Below are 10564 nucleotides of genomic sequence, written 5' to 3' on the forward strand. Positions count from 1 at the left end.
TTGGTTTGTGCATCTGGCCCAGTGGTTAAAAGAAAGATTTTGGCAAAGTTCTGCAGTCTAAAAGCTACTTCCTTCTCGTACTTAAACCTTGAGGGAACAGGTATATTCTTTAAAGAATAATCAAGGATGATCCTGTCCATGGCCATTGTTGTTACTGTGTTTGATAAGTTTCTTGTTGATAAGAGAGCTCCACCCAGAATTATGAGGAGCAATGTGTATAAATGATCACAAGAATAACTAGAGTGCTCGATATTTAATCACTTAATAGAGCTTATAACATAGAGTGATCAACACAGTTTAATTAAACATGTTATTTTTATTTGATAAGTCCAATACACAGTGTTTCATGTCAAGAACAATCTTCAGTTAGATAAATAAAAATACATGATGCTTTAATGAGCATAAATTCTATACTGTTTATTAAAAACAAAAGATGATTTTTTTCTTGCAGTGGAGGTAAGGAACGAGTGGGGGGGGTGTCAATTTAAATAAGGAAATCAATGTTTATGAATACGCTGATATGTAAACATAAATGTACCATTGAAAGTGGAATGGTACATTTCAAAAATCGTATCAGCGTTGATGATATCATCACCAAGACAGGGGGAAGTGGAATGGTAGATTACGTTTTTTAGAGGGTCAAAACCGTAATCATAGATTATATTTCTGCTTCTATAAAAATTGATTCAACTCCTTAACTGTAATACCTGTATTTATTATTTGAAAATTTACCCAAGAATGCATATCCTAAGCTCCGCCGCTTTATTTTTCCTTAATTTAAGCCTGATTAGTATTATTGATTCTCCTATTATTAAATCATAGCTCCACCCATGTAAAATGTGATTTGTTACCTGTATTATTTCATTATCTGATCTTAGAGCTTTGTCGGATCATATGAAGAAAATGAAGTCATTCCTAAAAAGGACAGAAATTCCCTTCCTTGGGTATAGGAAGGCTATTTACTTTCCTTTTTCTTACAAATTCTCAGTAAGGAAGGTGATTTCTGTCCACTATCTTACAAATTCTCACTAAAGGAAGGTGACCTCTGTCCACCATCTTACAAATTCTTCCTAATTCTTAGAAATTCTTCCTTTTCCTTACTATTACAACTATGCTTAATAAATCTACCTTATTTACCCAAATTCTCACTTATTCTCAGAAATTCTACCTTAATTACACAAATTCTCCCTTATTCTAAGAAGACCTACCTTATTCTAGCAAATTCTTCCTTATTCTAAGAAATACTTCCTAATTCTATGAAAATCTACCTTATTATAAGACATTCTTCCTTATTCTAAGAAAATCTACCTTATTCTAAGACATTCTTCCTTATTCTAAGAAATTCTTCCTTATTCTAATAAGATCTACCTTATTCTAAGAAATACTTCCTAATTCTATGAAAATCTACCTTATTATAAGACATTCTTCCTTATTCTGAAAAAATCTACCTTATTCTAATAAGATCTACCTTATTATAAGACATTCTTCCTTATTCTAAGAAAATCTACCTTATTCTAAGACATTCTTCCTAATTCTAAGAAAATCTACCTTATTCTAAGACATTCTTCCTTATTCTAAGAAATTCTTCCTTATTCTAATAAGATCTACCTCATTCTAAGAAATACTTCCTAATTCTATGAAAATCTACCTTATTATAAGACATTCTTCCTTATTCTGAGAAAATCTACCTTATTCTAATAAGATCTACCTTATTATAAGACATTCTTCCTTATTCTAAGAAAATCTACCTTATTCTAAGACATTCTTCCTTATTCTAAGAAAATCTACCTTATTCTAAGACATTCTTCCTTATTCTAAGAAATTCTTCCTTATTCTAATAAGATCTACCTTATTCTAAGAAATACTTCCTAATTCTATGAAAATCTACCTTATTCTAAGACATTCTTCCTTATTCTAAGAAAATCTACCTTATTCTAAGACATTCTTCCTTATTCTAAGAAAATCTACCTTATTCTAAGTAATTCTTCCTTTTCCTTACTAATTCTCTCTTATTTTCAGATAACCTAGCTTATTCTATGAAGTTCTTCCTTAATTCCCCTAATTCTTCCTTTTTCTCAGATAATTTTCCTAATTTATATTGGGATATCATAACTGAAATAGAGGTATAGAGAATATATAAATTCTGCCTTTTCACCTTCCTTATTCTCTCAAAATCTTGGTTTTTCTCACATATATTTCCTTATGTTTATTGGGATATCAGAACAAGATGTGTAGGATAAGTTTGGGTTGTATCTTTTGACCTGAAATATTTGTTTGTACTTTAGAGGAGGAACCCCAGTCTGGAAAACAAATATGAAATTATCTTAAGAAATAATAGTACATTCAGTATTTTTTTGGTTGTATCTTTTGACATTTAGTGTTTATGTTTTAATTCATAAAATTATTGATAATATTAACATAATTTTACTGAGAAATAAACCTTTTAATAACAGGATAGCAGAAAATAAGAACAGGAGTCTTTATAATCCTTCACTAGCCAACACATACAAATATTAGACCAAGACCAAAAAAGTAATAATTTCAAAACAAATTTAAATATATTGTTTTTTTTACTGATATTTTCTTCAATAACTATATGTAATTATCAATCCTTTTATAAAAGTAACAGGATGTTTGTCTGGGCTCCCAAGAGAAATTGCTTAAAGAAAAAGTTCCTACCCTCCCATCAGAAAAAAATTAATTTCCTGGTCAAAAATAAAATACCAGGCTTAGAGTCAGACATTTTTATTTGATTAATTACCCTAAATGTCCATGGAAGCCTCTAGTGGCGTAGCTGCTAGTCTCAACCAATGTAATGTTTTTTTTTCACATTCCTATTTATGTGGTACAAACTCTATAGAAGGTTGGCAACTTATTTTTTTCGCCGGAAGTGATTGAACTCAAAACAGCTGATAATTATGAAATCAATTCAAGGGCGTACATTGAAGTTTTACTATTTAACCAAAAGGGGGGGAAAAGTTTAATAAATAGACAATAGAAAAAAAATAAATAGAAAGTTGTAATTGATTAATTAAACTTGGAAATTAAAATCATTTTACCGGCCATTATCTTATCCCTTAGATCTTGAAGACTGGTTTTCACACATTATCCACCCCATAAACTGCATACGGAAGCAAAGGTTTTCTATAATTAGGGTCGTTCCGTCCATGTGTTAGCTTTTTTCGTTTATTTAGACATTCAAAACATGCGGATTTTTTACAACTTTTTGTATGAAACTAGCGGCTGCGTCCCTAGCCTTTGGTGGCTTTGTATTTCAATGGGTAGAAAAGAGCAGAATAGACTAAAACCATCCCTAGACTTAAATTAAGATAAAAAAGTTGCCTAAAACCATCCTGTACCTATGTAAAGGTTCTCTACAATGGAGAACCTAATCGGTTCAGCGGTTAGCGATATCCTTCTTTACTTTTTATAATTGGAATAGCGGCTGCGCCCCTGGCATCTAGTAGACTCTTTCTGTTGAGGGGTAAGGAGGTGGAAGAAAAATAGCCTAAAACCATCCCAAGGCTTAAATATAAAATAGCCTAAAACCATCCCGGGACCTATGGGAAGGTTCTCTACAATGGAGAACCTAATCGGTTCAGCGGTTAGCAAGATCCTTTGTTACAGACCAAAAAAGGCTTACTACTTTATATAATACTAGCGGCTTCGCCCCTAGCCTCTAGGGGCTTTGCCCCTAGAAAAAAAATAATTTTCTGCACCAGCACCAGCAGCACCAGCTGCACCACCTGCACCTGCACCAGCAGCTGCACCAGCAGCACCAGGAGTATTTTTTGGGGGGGGGTAAATTTTCATTTTTGGGGGGGTTGGGGGTGTCCCACCCCCCAAGAAAATAGCTTAAAACCACCACAGGACCAGTAGGTATATTCCCTGAAGAGTAGAGCCCATTCGGTTCAGCGGTTACCGAGATCTTAAGCTTCAGACGGACAGACGGACAGACGGACAGACAGACGGACAGACATCGTTCTACTTTGTATTATAGACTAGCGGCTACGCCCCTAGAAGCCTCTAGGGGCACTGCACTGGTAGGAGAAGGAAAAGTCGACCTCATCCTATTTTAAATTTGAGTTTCCAAAGAGTTATAAAAATAATTTTTTGGGGGGAGAGGGAGGTTAGGACACCCTCTCGAAAAATAGTTTAAAACCTTCCCAGGACCTATAAGAAGCTTCACTGTAAAGGAGAACAATATCGGTTCAGCGGTTAGCGAGATCCTTTGGGACAGACAACAAACACTTACTACTTTATATAATAGGACTAGCGGCTACGCCCCTAGAGGCCTCTAGGGACACGTAATTTTTTTTCTCTTATCAATCTATTTTAAAATCAGCTATTTACCAAAAATATTTTTTCGCTGATAGATTGTGTTAGTTATGTTTTTTTCCCGGGACATATGAGAAGCTACCCTGTTAAGGAGAACCCGATCGGTTCAGCGGTTAGCAAGATCCTTCGGTACAAACTTACAAACACAGAGACATCCTGTTACTTTATTATAAGGATTTATTTATATATGTAACATGGGTTATTTTTTAACATTTTATTAATGGAGGAAGACAATTGTTTCACTATTAAACAGATCATCGGTTCCAATTAAAATGTATAAAAAGAGTTACATCTTTATATAATAGGATAATTATCCAATTCATCATACTTTGGGAATAATGATTCCTAGGACAACAAGGTACAATATCATATGCAAGGCATCTCTCTAATCAAATCCTAATAAAAAAGTACATATATATAAACAGTATCCTGTATTTAACAGTTTAAACATTTTTACAGTAACACATTTATAGTCGGATTATTTAGTTCTGACACTCTAAAGTTTTAATGTTCTTCTTTCCCGCCGTTTCAGAGCTTCAGTTTTATGGATGTTGTCATCCTTTTTAAAACTAAAATAAGGGTTGTGGGTTGACCTCCCCTCACCTTAGGTGCCCTTAAAGGCCTTGAGGAGCGCAACTACTAGTCAATATTCAAAATTAACATTGTGTGTTTGTGTATATCTGTCAATACCTGTGATTATATATGTATATCGAAAGATCTCGCTAACTGTTAGACCAATTTCTGGTTCTCCTTTGCATAAATTGGGGAAGGTACCCCCACTCTCCCAAGAGAAATTACTTAGATAAAGAGGGTACAATGGGCTGTTTAATAATAGTACCCAAAGTTTTATTATAATGATTCTTATTCGTTGGCTTATTACCTTGTGGAATATAGTGAATTTTGATTCTTTGATTTTTTGTGTTCAAACGTTTCAACCACAAATTTTTAAGGAGTAATTTTGTGTATCATCATTGGGTTGTACATCAATTTAACGGCCATTGTATTATCCCTTTACATCACTGGAAAAATCTGAGAAGAAACAAATTTAAAATCAAATTAACCAGCATAAAAACTAAAGGCATTAATAGTTAAAGTATGTAGAATGCCTTGGCCCCAAACAGTCACAACTCATTACCAATCCCATTTAGGACTTCTCCGACAAAGGTTTTGCAATCAAAATGGTGGTTGTGTGATGGGTGTTAGTGTTACTTAACCTAATACCTCGGGTGTTTGGGCAGTTATTTTGGTTTGTTGGACCTGGCGTTTGAGTTAATTGATAATACCCAGGGATCTAATGGGATAAGATAATGGCTAATAAAATTATGTAAATCTCAATGTTAAAACACAAAATTACCCCTTCTGTAGATTACAATTACAAACATTTGGACACTAAACTTAATACACCAACCAATTAAAATTTATTAAAAGTCCCCACAGTTGTTAAGCCAACTAATAAGAAAATGTTATTGTAAATATTTTTGGACTTGTGTAATTAACAGCCCAATGTCCCCTTTCTCTCTTTCTCTCTGCAAACACCAATATTCTCTGTTTATGTAATACTTTTTGAACCATGGTAGCGCGTACATCCCCAATGATGATGCACAAAATTATCCCTTCTATAGATTAAAATTAGTGGTTGAAACGTCTGAACACTTAATTAACCAACCAATGAAAATTCACTCAAGTGCGTAAAGTTGTATAAACTTACAAATAATAAAACATTATAATAAAACTTTGGGGACTAGTGTAATAAACAGACCATTGTCCCCTCTCTCCCTGAAATAATAAAAGTATAAACAAAATTAAACATGGATGACAGCATCCATAAAAGCGAAGCTCTAAAACGGTAGGACTTACGGACACTAACACATGTATAGTGTCAGAACTGAATAATCAGAATATAAAAAAAGGAGTCAAAGCAAAATTGTGAGTAAATTTGTTGGAAAAACTTCTTGATAGAGGATAATGTTTATGGACATATTTAATTTTTTTGGACTTGATTATAGAGTAGCTTTGCTTATAATATTGTACTTTGTTGTCCCAGGAATCACTATACCAACAAATTATAACAATCGGATTATTAGATCACATAAAAATTTGTTGTTAAAAAAGTAAAGAACCAACATGTTTAAAATGGACGTACGGACATTCTGGTAATGATTATAGAGTTGCTACGCTTTCTTAATCATACCTAAATACTAAAGGAATAATCACCATGAAATCGACAGGATAATTCTAACATGCCTAAATTAATGAAAAAAGCTATCTCTCTCAGACGTACGGACTGACGGACGGACGGACGGACGGACCAACTCTAATTATAGAAAAGCTTCGCTTTTTAAAAAGAATGACAATATCTATAAAAATGAAGCTCTGAAATCAGAAGGACCTCATTGTTATAGGAAACATCATGCCAAGTTTTAAATTGATAAAACAATTTTAACTGTTTAAATTAACGAAAAAAGCTAACTGTTACATACAGACGGACCAACCCTAATTATAGAAAACCTTTGCTTCTACCACTTTGAAGTCTCAGGGATCTAAAGGGATAAGATTATGTGTTCAATTTTTCAACTATAAGTTAAGTCAGTATTTAAATTATGTATCGTACAGACTTTAAGGTTAAAGAAAACATTCACATTTTTAAAAGAAAATATACAATTTAACATTAGCGATTGGGTGGGGTGGGGGAGGGTAGATATATAGATAAATACTATGCTAATTTTTGTACAGTTTACATGATATGTAATTTACATAATTCTAATCTTACGTAACTCCAGTCTTGTATATTTTAATGTTTTTATGTGCAATCTTAGTTCGTTATCGATAAATAATTGCTATTCTGCATAATTTTACACATTGCTATCGTGTTATATAAAGATAAATGATGATCACTGTTCAAAAAGTTTAATTTAAATATTTCTGGAGAGAACACAAAAACTTTCTTTATACCCCAAATAGTACAAATTCATAGTACGCCCTTGCATCCATTACATAATTATCAGCTGATTTATAGACAGACTGAAAATTAAGTTGCCAACCATTTGAGGGGGGGGGGGTGTACTTTTCATTATATACAAATATCTGACTCTCTGCCTGGGTTTTTATTTTATTATTGTAAAGAAAAATTTTTTTTTTTTTGGGGGGGGATGATTTTCCATTTTGGTCTAATATTTGTATCAGTTGGCAAGTAGAACAGATTATTGATACAGCTAGTGTGTTTTACAGACTGGGGTTCCTCCTCTAAAGTACAAACAAATATTTCAGGTCAAAAGATACAACCCAAACTTATCCTACACATCTTGTTCTGATATCCCAATAAACATAAGGAAATATATGTGAGAAAAACCAAGATTTTGAGAGAATAAGGAAGGTGAAAAGGCAGAATTTATATATTCTCTATACCTCTATTTCAGTTATGATATCCCAATATTAATTAAAAAAATTATCTGAGAAAAAGGAAGAATTAGGGGGATTAAGGAAGAACTTCATAGAATAAGCTAGGTTATCTGAAAATAAGAGAGAATTAGTAAGGAAAAGGACGAATTACTTATAATAAGGTAGATTTTCTTAGAATAAGGAAGAATGTCTTAGAATAAGGTAGATTTTCTTAGAATAAGGAAGAATGTCTTAGAATAAGGTAGATTTTCTTAGAAATAGGGAAGTATTTCTTAGAATAAGGAAGAATTTTTTGGAATAAGGTAGATTTTCTTAGAATAAGGAAGAATGTCTTATAATAAGGTAGATTTTCATAGAATTAGGAAGTATTTCTTAGAATAAGGTAGATCTTATTAGAATAACTAAGAATTTCTTAGAATAAGGAAGAATGTCTTAGAATAAGGTAGATTTTCTTAGAATAAGGAAGAATGTCTTATAATATGGTAGATTTTTATAGAATTAGGAAGTATTTCTTAGAATAAGGTAGATCTTATTAGAATAACTAAGAATTTCTTAGAATAAGGAAGAATATCTTAGAATAAGGTAGATTTTCTTAGAATAAGGAAGAATGTCTTATAATTAGGTAGATTTTCATAGAATTAGGAAGAATTTCTTAGAATAAGGAAGAATGTCTTAGAATAAGGTAGATTTTCTTAGAATAAGGAAGAATGTCTTAGAATAAGGTAGATTTTCTTAGAATAAGGAAGAATTTCTTAGAATAAGGTAGGTTATCTGAGAATAAGGGAGAATTTGTAAGGACAAGGAAGAATTTCTTAGAATAAGGTAGATTATCTGAGAATAAGGAAGAACATGGAGGTATTGGGTTAATTTTCTTAGAATTAGGAAAAATAAGAGAGATTTAGGAAGGTGATTTTTATCTTCTTTTTCAGATATGTAAGAAAAAGGAGAGTGATTTTTGTCCATATTTGAGATATCTGAGAAAAAGGAAGATGATTTCTGTCCTTTTTGGAAGGGAATTTCTGTCCTTTTTAGGAATGACTTCATTTCCTTCATATGATCCGCTTTGTCTTTATGGATGTTGTCATCCTATTTTTGTCTGCATGGGGTTGACTTCTAAACTAAAAGTTAGTTTATTAGCATAATAGCTTAAGTTTAAGCAATCATTTTTATTGATCAAATGGTTTCTGAGAAAATTAAGGTTAGGTTCATCTTTATAAGTTTTTGATCCCTGGAGGGCTAAGGGTTGGCAACAGGGGGGTGACTTCTAAACTAAAAGTTACTTTATATCCATAAAAGCTTAAGTTTAAAAAATCATCTCTATTGGTTCTTGTTTTTTAATATACTCTCATTTATACACATTTCGTTGATCCATATTTTTTTATTGTACTACATAAGTTTTTGTTGTCCCTCATTTTTATTTTATTTGTCAAAATTTATTCAGAAGGTACCATGTGATCAATCATATATATTTTTTCATACTTTTCCACACTTTTTGTGTGTCAAATCAGATTGATTCCTAGATTTTCAGGTTTTTGGGAAGGTGGTAGTACCCTCCCCCAAATTAGTTATAAACCTTCCCAGGACCTAAGAGAAGCTACCCTGTTATGGGGAACCATATCAGTTCAGCAGTTAGTGAGATCCTTCAGTACAAACAGAGATCCCCTCTAAATGAAAATATCCTCCACCCCCCCCCCCCCCCCCGCCTAATAAACACATTTGACGTGAAGGGGAGAATGGTAATATTGTGGTATTCGGCAACCGTGAGCCATGCCTTTGGCACCCCTGAACTGGGGTTCGGTGGAGGGTCAATGGCCCTCCCCCGAGTCCTGGGGAAGGGGTCTGACGACCCCCTCCCTATGCTTAAAATTAATGATTGAATCTGTCATGTTTATTATGGTTAACTGTATTCTTAATTCTCCCCCACCCTTTCCAGGGATGGGGGATCATTATTGCCCAAACTGACTATTGTATATGTGTTATAATGCTTTTATGTTATGATTATTTATTCCTATCCATGTATTCATTGTTTGTTGTATATAGCTTTAGTATCCTTTAAACCTTCAATAAAGTGACAACTGAAATAGATGTTGATCATTATCTAGTGAATGCTAGAGAAGCGTAGCTTCTCTATAGTAAGGTGTCCACGTCTGTCACACTGCCGTAATCTAATTGAACTCCGGTGTCTGCCATCTATCCTCGGCGGATACCACAACTTTTGGTGACAGCTGTGTGAGATTACGGCGAACCACAAGTGTAGAGCAGACGCGCATCTGAGGCTAAGGTACTCCCAGCAGTGAAACTGGCAAAACTGACGCAAGCAACCTGAATTACCCACCCTGGACAGCAAAGTTTAACTCTGCATCCGGCAGTTGTGGAAGCAAGACAGCGAAATTTGACGAAGAACCGCGAGCAGCGCCGATATCTAGCGGAGAATTGAGCGCCCAAAGGGCTGAAACAGGCCTGCGGACCGGCTGAAACAAGCCAAATAAGTGTAAACGGCTGAAAATAGGCCAACTTTACTGCAAGAAATAGCAGGATCCGAACCAGTGGCGCTAGCAGGACGGGACATTCCCTGCCGCCATCAGCCGGATTTGGATCAGCGGCGCTAGCAGGACGGGACATTCCCTGCCGCCGATAGGCTGAAACATGCCACATAGCTGCAAGCTGCGAGCCAACATACGAGTGTAGTGCACCAGAACAGAGAAAAACTACGTCAACTCCAAGTATCCTGAGAGGCTACAACGCAGCCACCCATCTAGAAAAACAGATATTATGTCACATTGCAGGGATTACCACCCTGGTGTGATGGCTAAACAATAGATTTATG

This window comes from Acartia tonsa, chromosome 12 (genome assembly GCF_053477335.1).
Source record: "Acartia tonsa isolate MP-2025a chromosome 12, ASM5347733v1, whole genome shotgun sequence".
Classification (NCBI taxonomy): Eukaryota; Metazoa; Arthropoda; class Copepoda; order Calanoida; family Acartiidae; genus Acartia; species Acartia tonsa.